A 14,614-nucleotide genomic window follows, 5' to 3' on the forward strand; every position below is an offset into this window, starting at 1 on the left:
TCGTGGCCTCTGATTGATCTCTCATCTATGGAGGATGCAACATAATAGAAAACTTTATGCTGTTACTTGGGTAACTACAGTATATAAAAAAGTGTTTTCCATCTATGCGAGACCCTAGAAACTTGTGAAAAAAGGGGGGAACAGTAAACAAAATAAAACAATAGACATACTGTATTTCTGAAGCATTTGTGGGTTATTTATTCATAATACTACATATATTTATGCTTAATCTTTTATTTAAATTACAGAGCAGTACATATTTCACTTGCATTTTCTTACTCATTAACCCCTTCACTATGGGGACTCCACTTTTAACCAGTTGGCTATGATGTAAATAATTAGCGGTAATATAAAATGTAGCTAAAAATAAGGCGCATGGTGTGCAAATGACATATTGTACTTAAAATTTTTATCATTTGATATGTTATTGCAAGTATTAAACATAGAAAAGTATATATACAGTATTCTGATTTGTTATTAGTTTTCTTTAAAATGAAACCACCTGTAGAATAATATACAGTACAAGTTCTGTAAATAGATTTGTTAAAAGATAATGTGTGTTGTCCATTTTCTGTGGTGAAGGCTAAAAAAAAGTAAACCTTTTCAGGTTGACATATACAGCATGCCCTCACAATTCACGGTCCTCGATTATTGGTGGATGACACCTTGGATGTACCCAAGAAAGTTGCTGGCATTTGTGTGGCTGGGACAGGGAGCCATTCGTTCTAGAGAGAGTAATTTTTACGAGGAAAAATTGTCATATGGCAAACCAACCAACTCGACTTTAATAACAAAGCAAAGTTGACTTGAGGGTACACCAACATTTTTTCTACATTTCAATAAATTTTGTTGCCTTATTTCCGATTATTTGTGAGAGGATTTTCCCATTATTATTTATTTGTGTGTGTGTGTGTGTGTGCGCACACACACACATATGCAGTACAGGTAAAAAAAATAATTGTCCTAAGAGCAAACATATAAGGGAATATACATTTCTTTGCACAAAAGTAAAAATATAAGCCCCCTCCCCCCCTCCCTTGTCAGCAAATGATATTCACGGCCATTTTGAGACCCAAGCTCCCGCGAATTTTAAGGGCGTGATGTACTTTGAAGTGCAAGGCACAGATTATCACAAATATTTCTACAATTAAAACAAAGTATTACAATGTAAATAATAATAAAGATAAACAACACACTTCGTTCTCTATCATAATCACTGTGATAAGCAAGTGATACCCTCTAATAGCAGATCCAGCAAGTTATGCCTTCTAATATATGATACAACATCACTTTTACTAGAGTTTCTCATGATAATTCTGGGGTTTGTAAGTATGTTTCCTTCTCTGTTCACCAGATGCCACCGCCATCAGGGCTCTTTAGAAACACTCAAGACTTATGTCACTGTCGTGAGAATGTTAAAAAGAGAAAAACTTTCTTTTTTGTTTTATGCCTTATTTTGTAGTTTACTGTACTGTACTGTAAAGATTACTGTACTGTAAGGCACTTTGATGAATACTGTATAGTATACATCATATTTTATCTAATAAATACTACTAAATCAGTATACAGTGAACCCTCACCCACCGCAGGAGTTAGGTTCCTCGAAAACGGCGTGTTGAGCATATCACTGCACCTCCCCCCCACGCTCCCTCTCTCCCTCTCCCCCATCTGCCCAGCCAGGGTTTTAGGCTTACAGCTTTTATCTTATATAATATCACAGACTAAATTTAGGAGAATATAACTTGCATTGCTGGAATCCTTGCAAGACAGCGAATACCCTGTAATTTGAATATAAACGTCATATATTTTGCACAAGAGATAAAAGTTAATCACCTGTATTACATTAAAGTACAGGTACTCTCCGACTTACGATGGGGTTAGGGACTGACATCCAGGTCGTAAGTCGAAATGGCCTTAAGTTGGAAATGCTTAAATAACACATAAAATCGAAAATGGGTGTCTCTTTTTCTTCTCAGTACCACAAAACACTCACTTTTAAGCTTGCCAGCCATTTTAAAGTGAATTACAGATGAAAATTTTGTCTGTGTACTGACTTTGGGACTCAAAAATACATAATTTGACCAAATTTGGGTACTACTGAGGCAGGTAGTAAGTGCGGGTGGACGTAAGTCGAGTAGGTCTTAAGCCGGGAAGTACCTGTAGTGATTTAAGAGTGCTAGTGTATATGTACGTATATATATATATATATATATATATATATATATATATATATATATATATATATATATATATATATATATATATATATATATATATATATATATATATATACAGTGGGGTATGCTATAACGAATCTAATTGGTTCTAGAACCTTGTTCGTTATAGCATTCGTTCGTTATAGGATTAATCCGTTCCAGGCCCCCAAATACAACCACTTAACACTGAAAAATATAATATAAAATTGTAAAAATTGTAAAAAAGTGCATAAATATGCATCTAAACCCCTGAAATAAAGAATATCATTAATACTTGTAATAAAAAAACAATAAATTAGTAAAAAAAAAAAATTTAAATAATGTTCGTTGTAGGAGTTTCGTTCGTTATAGCATTCTCTCAATTTATAGGTAAAACCGTTCGTTATAAATATTCGTAGTAGGATTTCGTTATAGCATACCCCACTGTGTGTATATGTATATATATATATATATATATATATATATATATATATATATATATATATATATATATATATATATATATATATAATATATATATATATATATATATATATATATATATATATATATATATATATATATATATATATATATATATATTATATATATATATATATATATATATATATATATATATATATATATATATATATATATATATATATATATATATATATATATATTATATATATATATATATATATATATATATATATATATATATATATATATATATATATATATATATATATATATATATATATATATATATTTTTTTTTTTTATAGTGATTTAAAAAGAGGTGATTTAGGGAATTTTAGGAGTGTTTCTGACTTACTGCATTTTGTTTATACTTTGTATGTACTTTTCTGTGAGCTGGAACCAATTACCCAATATCCCATTGAAATAATGGATTCGGTTAACGAACGACTCTGTGGAACAAATTGTGTTCGTTAACCGAGGGACCACTGTGTATGTGTATATATATATATATATATATATATATATATATATATATATATATATATATATATATATATATATATATATATATATATATATATATATATATATATATATATATATATATACAGTGACCCCTCGTTTAACGAACACCTCGGTTAACGTAATTTCGATTAACGAACTGCCTTCCATAAGGATCTTCAATTCGGTTAACGAAAAAAAATTCGCTTAACGAACTTCTTACGAACCGACCTCAACATGTTTTCGCTTGCACTGACAGGGCAACCAGCTTTAGTATCAGTCCGCCAATACATTAATCGGTTCTAGGGCTTAAATTCCTTACTATTTTTGTAAATATCAAGAAGTTTATGCTATTCAATAATTTTAAAAGTTTAATATTCAATTTTTTAGTCATTTTAACAATTATTGAACAAAATTGAAGGTAAAGTGACTAGTTTAATGCGCGGCATCCAGCCTCTTTACACAGCAAACAGGCGTCAGTCTCTCTCTGTTTTCACTGGAGGTAACATCTTGCTTGAGACTCTCTTCAACTAAACGCTTTTTTCTGTGTTTCCAAGCAAATTATTGGTCATTTTGAAATATATTTTATATATTGACAATATATAATGCAGTGCAGCGTTGATTTAAAGAAAATAATCTTGAATAAACCAGAGAGCTAAAATTTTATGGGTGAAATGGCACCATGGGTTGACTTCTCTTCCACCCCAATGCCTTCTCTTCTTCCTTCTCCTCCACCCCCATTCTAAATCCCATCATCATCATCATCATCCAGGAGCCTTCTACATACACACCTCAAAGTAAGTGAACTTTTCTACCATTTTTGTTGAATTTAGGAAATTTTCGGTGAGCTGGAACCAATTATCCAAAAACCCATTGAAACAATGGTTTCGGTTAACGAACGACCTTCTGGAACGGATTGAGTTCGTTAACCGAGGGGCCACTGTATATATATATACACAGCTAGACCCCGACTTACGACTGCTTGGACTTACGACCGTCGCAGATTTTTTATTATTATTATTTTTGTTTTTTTTTTCTCTCAAATGACACACGCATTTTCTATACCGAAACGTTTCCAGTTAATGTAGTCTCCATGTATAATTAGAAAATTATGGGGGCCCCATGTGCATTCAGCTGACTACATTAAAGGTAAGTGCTCAGTCACACTGTATCCATTCCTTATTATTTATTACTTTTACTGTACTGTATTTCATTGTAGATTTTTTATTAATTTTTTTTTTATCTATGTTTTATATATATATACTATATATATATATATATATATATATATATATATATATATATATATATATATATATATATATATATATATATATATATATGTATATATATATATATATATATATATATATATATATATATATATATATATATATATATATATATATATATATATATAAATATATATATATATATATATATATATATATATATATATATATATATACACTTGTAATCAACGACCTCACCAGCAAGGAATCGAACCCTCGACCTACTGGGTGGGACTAGGGAACGCTTACCGGCTAGGCCACAAGGACACTAAAAGCAGTTCTAGACTCTGTTATATTTCACACAAAGCCTGTTCATCGAGCTGATGGCGCCGTGAACCTCATTGGGAAACTGCCCGTGCCTCTTATGTGGTGTCAGTAGCATTTTACCGAATCCAGCTGGTATGAAACGCGAGGTACATATATATACTTCATTTTTAGTCCATTTAACACGCGGACTTTGAACATATAATCAACGACCTCACCAGCAAGGAATCGAACCCTCGACCTACTGGGTGTGACTAGGGATGCTAAATGATGTCCCGCAGCATGATGGAGTTTACATTTCTAAACTTTTTCATCATGTTTGTGTTCTTTTTATAATATTGTACTGTATTTATGTTACCAGTCTGTAAGTTCCATATTTATCCTTCATGTAAAAACAGGTTTTTGTAACTATTTTTTGTTCCAGTGTGTTGTTTGTATGTGTACAGTACACTAAAGCTTATTTTCCATATGTAGGGTGTGAGGATTGTCAGAAGAGTCATGAAGGTGATTGCGAGGAGCATGGTCCATTAAAGAAAGTGGCAGACACTGAAGTATCTACTAGAGCAAGACGTTCAATACCACACATTCTCCAGCTGAAAGAGGAGGACACTCATACAGGTAAGTCATCTACAAATGCTCTTAACACATTTAAAATTTCTGTCCACATAATATTATTTTGATAAAAGTCTTTGAAAATTGAACACATAATTTTTTTATGCCTCCAGTCATATTTAGTGAAGCTTATTCGTTTTATACCTGTCTGCCTACCTGGACTGCCATCCCATCCAATTTTGTTAGTGGTTTATGTAAAAAGCATTTAGGCTAAAACATTGAAGTACAGTACAGTATGTATTGTGGCTTTCTCTCTGTTTTCTTTGATTACCTCATTAGATTTTCTTGCTACAGTAACGCCTCTAATTTCACATCTACGATTTCACTAACACAATTTGTCAATATAGAAACACTTTACACATTATTATTATTATTATTATTACTGTATTATTATTATTATTATTATTATTATTATTATTATTATTATTATTATTATTATTATAATATTATTATTATAATATTATTATTATAATATTATTATTAATATTATTATTATTATTATTATTATTATTATTATTATTATTATTATTATTATTATTATTATTATTATTATTATTATTACAGCTACTCCTTGACTTACGACATACTCGACCTACAGCCATCTGGACATACGGCCGCCTCAGTCGTAACAAAATGTCAAATTACGTATTTTCGAGTCCCAACATTAGTGATTGCGCTGTGTACTGACAAAATTTTCGTTTGTAATTCACTTTAAAATGGCTGGCAAGCTTAAAAGTGAGAGTTTTGTGGTGCTGAAAAGAAAAAGAGACACCCACATTAAGTTTTCTATGAACTGTATTATTTAAGCATTTTCGACTTACGACCTGGATTTGGGTCCCCAACCCCGTCATAAATCGAGGAGCAGCTGTATTATTATTATTATTATTTACATGACTGACACAGTCGAGAACTACTCCCTGAGAAGCCAGCCACAAAACTACTGTACTTGAGAGAGTAAATTACATATTATTAATTGAAAAGTCAATAAGATTTTAATTAATAATATATACAGTCAACCCTCGCTTTATGCGGTCCCACTTTACGCGTTTCCACGTTTACGCGGTACCCTGCCGAACATGGAATGCTCACTTTCCACGGCATGTGTACCCTTTTACGCGGAGAGCGGCGCGAACAGGGTGCGCACAAGGTCGCCCAGTCATCAAAACATTACTGAGTTCTTCACCCGCCACCCGCCACAGCCGGCCCAAGTCAGTGATAGTGATAATGATAGTAAGGATATGGACTTATATGGACTTTGAGGGGTTTGACAAAGAGGCCCTGCAAGCCTCTGGTGGATAGTGATACAATTGATACAAGTGAGGGCCAATAATCTGCCCTCTGCCTCAGAACCAACCCCTCATCCTCGTGTGCCCAGCCATCTCTTCTACTAACGTAAGTGTTAAAAAACCTAATATTGATATTTCTCTTAATTATTAATTGTGTGTGAATACCATCATAAAATTAAGAAGTTATTTTTACTACAACATAGGTATTGTGTCTGAAAAAGTGGAGTTTGGGGGTCGGCCCGGTCTCTATTTCAATTAATCCCATATGTTATGTTGTTCACTTTACGCGTTTCTTGCTTTACGCGGGCCGCCGTGGGTTCAATTGACCGCGTAAAGTGAGGGTTCACTGTATATATATTTACGCGAGCCGCCGTGGGTTCAATTGACCGCGTAAAGCAAGAAACGCTTAAAGTGAACAACATAACATATGGGATTAATTGAAATAGAGACTGGGCCGACCCCCAAACTCCACTTTTTCAGACACAATACCTATGTTGTAGTAAAAATAACTTCTTAATTTTATGATGGTATGCACACACAATTAATAATTAAGAGAAATATCAATAATATTAGTTTTTTAACACTTACGTTAGTAGAAGAGATGGCTGGGCACACGGGGATGAGGGGTTGGTTCTGAGGCAGAGGGCAGATTATTGGCCCTCACCTGTATCACTTGTATCAATTGTATCACTATCCACCACATAGGCTTGCAGGGCCTCTTTGTCAAACCCCTCAAAGTCCATATAAGTCCATATCCTCACTATCACTGACTTAGGCCGGCTGTGGTGGGTGGCGGGTGAAGAACTCGGTAATGTTTTGATGACTGGGCGACCTTGTGCGCATCCTGCCCGCGCCGCTTCCCGCGTATATGAGTAGATGCACCGCGGAAAGTGAAAGTTCGGTTCTGGCGAGGCACCGCGTAAATGAGAAATCGCGGAAAGTGAAACCGCGTAAAGCGGGGTAATACTGTACTTAGTAATGCCACAGAATTTGAAATTGCAACCCCAATTGCAACTGGGGTTGCAATTGTTGAGGCAACTAGATATGTCTGATTACAGTAAATGTGTTATTGTCAATTTGTAGGTGAAAGATTTTATCCGCAATAGATGTAGGTTAACATTACACCTGGAGGCAAATGTTTAAAAATAGCCTAAGATAGGAAGCATATTCCTTTAACACATAATATCTGACCAGTATGGGGAGGATCATCGTGTCTCCGTCAGGGGGTCATGGAGTGGTGGTCCAGCAGGCGTCACGGATTTTTTTTTGGGGGGGAGGGGGGGGGGGCCACGGACGTATATGCGATCGGACGTTGTTTGGTCGGATGTTAACCGGCTCATGACTGTATATATATATATATACAGTCATGCTATAAAAGAAGAATTCCAAACCACCCCTTGAGCATAGTCTTGTCAGGCTTCAAGAACCAAGATGTTTTAAATCCACAGTCTAGCACAAATGTTCTTAATGAAGATTTGAAACAAGGGCATGGTAGCAAACCTTTACATGATCAATGTATATTGTATCACACACCTCAAAAATTCAGCAACTACAGTACTTTGGAAGATGCGCTATGTCATGTCTAGGAACTTTTGTTGCCCTTAAATTTGTCAAATTCTTAGAAAAAACTTTTAAGTTCAAAATATCCATCATGGTAGAAGTGCCTATACTGTACAATATACAGTACCATCAAAGTATGGAGAATCTGTCAAAAACTTGAACAGAGTGCACTGGAACCAACCTCACATGCAATGGACCATACCTGATGATATCACAATACCTCTCTTGGACTAGTATAATCTCATCCAACCTTACGTCGTAATAAACCTTTTTTTCTTTTTTTTTAATTTAATACTGAAGGACACTCATTATCCTCTGCAATCCAAAATTTATGAAGAGCAGAAAGTGACTAGCAAGCTCAAGCAATCTGCCAGATTCCATAGTGGGAAACCCACAAGACATTTTCAAAACTGTAACCTTCTTGCAATGAAACTCCCTCCAATGGAGTTTATCTTTACAGTACCTGTACTTTGAAAGATAAGGCGTGAATAAAAGATCACTTGAAACACTGTTACCTGTGAATGTTGTTATATCTTATAACTCCCAGGTAGGTTTGATTGGGATATTAGTCAGTAAACTTCTTATTGGCAGTGTGAAAATTTGTATTACAGAAGACATTTAAAGTTTTTCCCCTACTTGATTGCACTTTCCAAAGCAATTTGTTAATAATATGTATTCAGAGGAAAAATATATATATACCTGTATTCATTTTGTAGTCTAATATATCCAGTAACTGAACTGTGTTTAACTAATTTAATAGTGATTCTGTATTATTTGGCAACTTTTATTTTAGAGGGCACTTCGATGTCCTACACATGCTCAGTTCCCACTATGTAAAGGTGGGTTGGTAATAGGGCATCCATCCATAAAATTTGCTTAAAATTTATCCAATGGCAACTGGGACATCATACCATCAGGTAATCATGGCTAATCCCTGCAAGCGTAGAAATTACCATAAAATAGTGATGGTGATGCCAAAGGAGAAATCTTAAGGAAAGAAACAAGATTTAAGTGGTATCCTTTAAGCTATTACCTTCCTATCTATATAATCTAAAGGTAATAAATATTTCAATAAGTATTTAATTACTTTACAGTAAAAAACCCATAATTCATACTCCCCCAATTCAAAATCACTCATAATTAGTAATGTTTTGCAGTTAAGAAATATGTTATAAATTTAGTAATATTTGGTAAAATTTCAAAATACTTGTATGAGAGACATATAAAAATATTATGATATATAAATATTAACATTTTCGTAATACTATACAGGGGATCCCCAAGTTATGAACGAGTTCTGTTTCTGAGGACGTTCTTTAGTTGGAAATGTACGCAAGTTGGAACACATACCCTATGTGCGCTATACCTTAGTCTAAGTCCTTTTATACATCTCGAATCACTAAATTTAAGAGAAAAAAGAAATTGAATGACAAAATACAGTAAAGGAAAGTAAAAAATTATAATTGTTTTCCTTTTCTTGCATCAGATTTGCATTTGGGAGCCATGATGAGAGCAGAAAAATAGTTAATGAGCACAAAACAACAGTTTGCACTTGATCACACACGTTACTGAGGTGAGGATAAGGTGTAATGATGCTCCCTCAAGGTGCGTGGCTGAGTGAGCATAACTCCTCACCTGCCACTCTGCCTTGCCTCTACGCCACGCAAACTGGTTCTCATATGTTAATACTATGAACCAGTTGTACTTATGTCGGATTCTTAAAATAATTGACCTTATGGGACCTCGGTCGTATCTTCGGGTGTTTGTAAGTTGGACGTTCATAACTCAAGGACCCCTGTACTGCATTTGGTCAAATTTTGAATTAAGAGAGACATTTACGAATATGTATGATGCACATGTCGCCATGGGATGTTACCGCCTGCATCAGTGTAAACAAGTATACACGTGCCGGTCAGTTCACGTGAGTCAATCATGGAGTGCACGTCTCCAGTCTACCGTAGAAGGTCTTTCCATATGTTTTTCCTTCATTGCCCAGTATTTGAGCAATGTGTTTGTGTGTGTGTGCATGCATGTGAGAAATAGATTGTATGATGTGTCTTTGTTAATATCATTATTGATATTATTCATCTTGTATAATCATTCATTTTGTCACTAAACAAAGTCTTGTTGGTATCTAGGGAGCATGATTAATCTAGCAATATTAAATAATCCTAACCAGGCGTATATGCAAGGGAGCTGTTGCATAAAAGATGGCAGTTTGGTCCACTGCAAGCTGAGAGGGTCCTTGCTGGCAGCCAACAAGTAGCAGTTGAAGAAGAAATTAAGGAAAGGTAGGTCTACTTATTTCAATTTGATAGAAAAATATGATGGAAATGTAAACCTCACAGAACACTGAACATAATCTGTCTTGCTTTAAGACTCATTTCAAGAGTTCTGTGGTGGCATAATATTGATTTTGAATCTGCGTAGAAGAGGCATTGGTACAGTCTCGTTCAAGATTCTTCGAACACTGCTGGAGACAACTGGCAACTCAAGGCTGTTTGTTTACTATACAGTAGTATGTAGTAAAAATTAAGGAAAAATGTAAAAGTGATCAAAGTGATCGGTGATTGGTTACTTAGTTCCCCGTTGCTTAATTTAATGGTTAGGCTTTGTTTTTCATATTATTTTATACTACATACATAGTAAACAAACGGCCTTGATTTACCAGCTGTCTCCACCAGTGTTCGAAGAATCTTGAACAAGACTGTAGATTACTGAAGTAAATTATCTCCCTAACCTGGGAATTTTTATATACTACTGTATTGTTTGGGGGACCAAAACAAAGAATGCAGTGGCTGGTTTAAACTCTGTGCACTCCTAGTCCTCTATGCCATGAAAGGGTACCTAACTACACATATAGGGAAGCTAAGGTGCTTGAGTGTAATGCCTCTCACACTGCTGGCTTGTGTACCAAAGAGTTGCTTAGTTTACAGTGTGCTGTACTGTATTTACATCACCTCATCAGTCCTATGAGTTCCACTTTCATTGTTTACTCAGCCTCAGAAAATAAACCACAAGGAAAATTTTTCTTTTACATGTACTACACTGTATTCCAACTTATATATACAGTCAACCCTCGCTTTACGCGGTCCCACATTCCGCGTTTCCACGTTTACGCGGTACCCTGCCGAAACAGGAATGCTCACATTCTGCGGTGCGTGTACCCCTTTACGCGGAGAGCGGCTGGCGAGCCGCGCCATTTTTGGATCCAAACCTCCCGCCATCTCTCCCACCCTCTCCCGCCATCCGCCATGTTGTGTAAGCGGTGCGAGCATGGTGCGCACAAGGTCGCCCAGTCATCAAAACATTACCGAGTTCTTCACCCGCCACCCACCACAGCCGGCCCAAGTCAGTGATAGTGATAATTACAGTGAGGATATGGACTTATATGGACTTTGAGGGGTTTGACAAAGAGGCCCTGCAAGCCTCTGTGGTGGATAGTGATACAATTGATACAAGTGATACAGGTGAGGGCCAATAATCTGCCCTCTGCCTCGGAACCAACCGCCCATCCCCGTGTGCCCAGCCATCTTTTCTACTAATATAAGTGTTAAAAAACCTAATATTATTGATATTTCTCTTAATTATTAATTGTGTGGGCATACCATCATAAAGTTAAGATAATATTTTTACTACAACATAGTTGTGTGTCGTCAAAAAGTGGAGTTTGGGGGTCGGCCCGGTCTCTATTTCATTTAATCCCATATGTTATGTTGTTCACTTTACGCATTTCTCACTTTCCGCGGTACCCTGTGGGTTGAATTAACCGCGTAAAGTGAGGGTTGACTGTACATATATATATGCAACCAATTGTGTTGTTAGGGGAGTTCTTGATTAACATTTGTTTAACAGTGCATGAGTTTTTAAATGCCACAGTAACGTTATATATATATATATATATATATATATATATATATATATATATATATATATATATATATATATATATATATATATATATATATATATATATATATATATATATATATATATATATATATATATATATATATATATATATATATATATACAGTTAATTTCACTTAACGCCGTCAATTGAACCCAGAGGGTCCTGCTATGAAATACAAGAAGTGAACAACAGAACATATGGGATTAATTCCAATAGAAACCGCCCCACCCCCAAACTCCACTTTTTGAAGGCAAATACCTATGTTGTAGTAAAAATAACATCTTAATTTTATGATGGTACATGCACACAATTAATACTTAAGAGAAATAGAGAAATACAGTCGCCAGTTAATGTCCATTCAAATAATGGACTCAACTCTCCCCCCTCACACACTACACTCGCTGGCTCTTCCCTCTCAGAGAAATTTTGGGGAAACCACTAAATTTTAATAAATAATACCTCAAACTAAAGTTAGGATAATACAATTGACATTGCTGGATTTTGTAAGACCAGGAAATTTTTTGAATATAAATATATATTTTGCACAAAAAGATAACATAGTTACCTAGAGAAAAATTTTTATCTAAAAATTTGTATGTTTAATGAAAATATAGATGTTTATATTCAAAATGATCACCAAATTATAAGAATTCCAGCAATGTAAATTATATTCTGACCGGTAATTTGTATGAATTTTAGAGCTAAAACAACATTCAGTTAATAAAAAAAAAATAATTCTTCACAGGTAACAGATGGTCGGTCGGTCCTCCTCCCCCCACCCCACCAACCGTCCCCAAGGAGATGTGTGGATAACCACTAAATTTTAATAAATAATACTCAAACTAAAGTTAGGATAATATAATTGACATTGCTGGATTCCTTGTAAGACCAAGGAATATTTTGAATATAAATGTCATATATTTTGCAAAAAGATAACATAGTTAATTTGAGAAAATTTTTATCTAAAATTTGTATGTCTAATGCAAAAATATGATGTTTATATTCAAAATGATCACCAAATTATAAGAATTCCAGCAATGTAAATTATATTCTGGCCGGGTAATTTGTATGAATTTTATGAGCTAAACAGTCAGGCAGGTGGGGCACCAAAAATAGTCTGGAGCCGACACTCACCAAGATATGTGGAAAAAACTGCAGCTTATGAAAGTTCACATCTGGCAGGCATCAAGCGATATGATAAAACGCTAAGTGAAACCAAGTATGGGTAATACTGTATATATATATATATATATATATATATATATATATATATATATATATATATATATATATATATATATATATATATATATATATATATATATATATATATATATATATATATATATATATATATATATATATATATATATATATATATATATATATATATATATATATATATATATATATATTCACGATCTAAAAGATCTTAGATCACATACAGTCTGTGATCTAAAGAATTTTTAAGATCTCGGACTTTACAAGAAGAAGCCATTTGCTTACTCCTAGCATTTTCACCAATATCACTGATATATATATATATATATATATATATATATATATATATATATATATATATATATATATATATATATATATATATATATATATATATATATATACACACACACATACATAAAATCACAAATGAACACCAGACCTACTTCGACTTTATTAATAAATATCTTAAGCATATCCTAACGGCCGAAAATTTCTAAATGAGATAACATGCGAAATATTATGTATTTAGGTATAGCACTATATCCTATGCAATATATTATTTTTGTACTATTATATGTTTAATATATATATATATATATATATATATATATATATATAGTAACCAAATTGACTAAATGGATTTCGAGCAAATGGGACTTATTACTGAGTATACCAACCCTGCATGGTATAAATGTCATTTTTTCTTTAAAATCATACATAAATTTTTGTTCAAAAAAAACAAAACCAAAAAAACAAAAAAAAAAAAACACAAAAACACCAAACCCAAAAAACCACAAATTAAATGACACACTATTTTCTATACCGAACGTTTCCAGTTAATGTAGTCTCCATGTATAATTAGAAAATTATGGGGGCCCTATGTGCATTCAGCTGACTACATTAAAGGTTAAGTGCTCAGTACACTGTATCCATTCCTTATTATTTATTACTTTCACTGTACTGTATCCATTCATCATTATTCATTACTTTTACTGTACTGTATTTCATTGTAGATTTATTAAAAAAAAATTTTTTTTTTTTTTTTAATCTATATCGACTTACGACCAACGACTTACGACCATATCGGACTTACGACCATATCGGACTTACGACCTGGATTTGGGTCCCTAACCCCGTCGTAAGTCGGGGTTTAGGTGTATACACAATGTTAAAACATATTTGGTGCGGAAAGCCACTTTCCATATTTTAAATATAACATTAAATTTATATCATCTCATGAATTAAATCTGGTGAAATTAGTATATGCTATATATGTTTTTGC

This window comes from Homarus americanus, unplaced genomic scaffold, assembly GCF_018991925.1.
Source record: "Homarus americanus isolate GMGI-L3 unplaced genomic scaffold, GMGI_Hamer_2.0 scaffold32583, whole genome shotgun sequence".
Lineage (NCBI taxonomy): Eukaryota > Metazoa > Arthropoda > Malacostraca > Decapoda > Nephropidae > Homarus > Homarus americanus.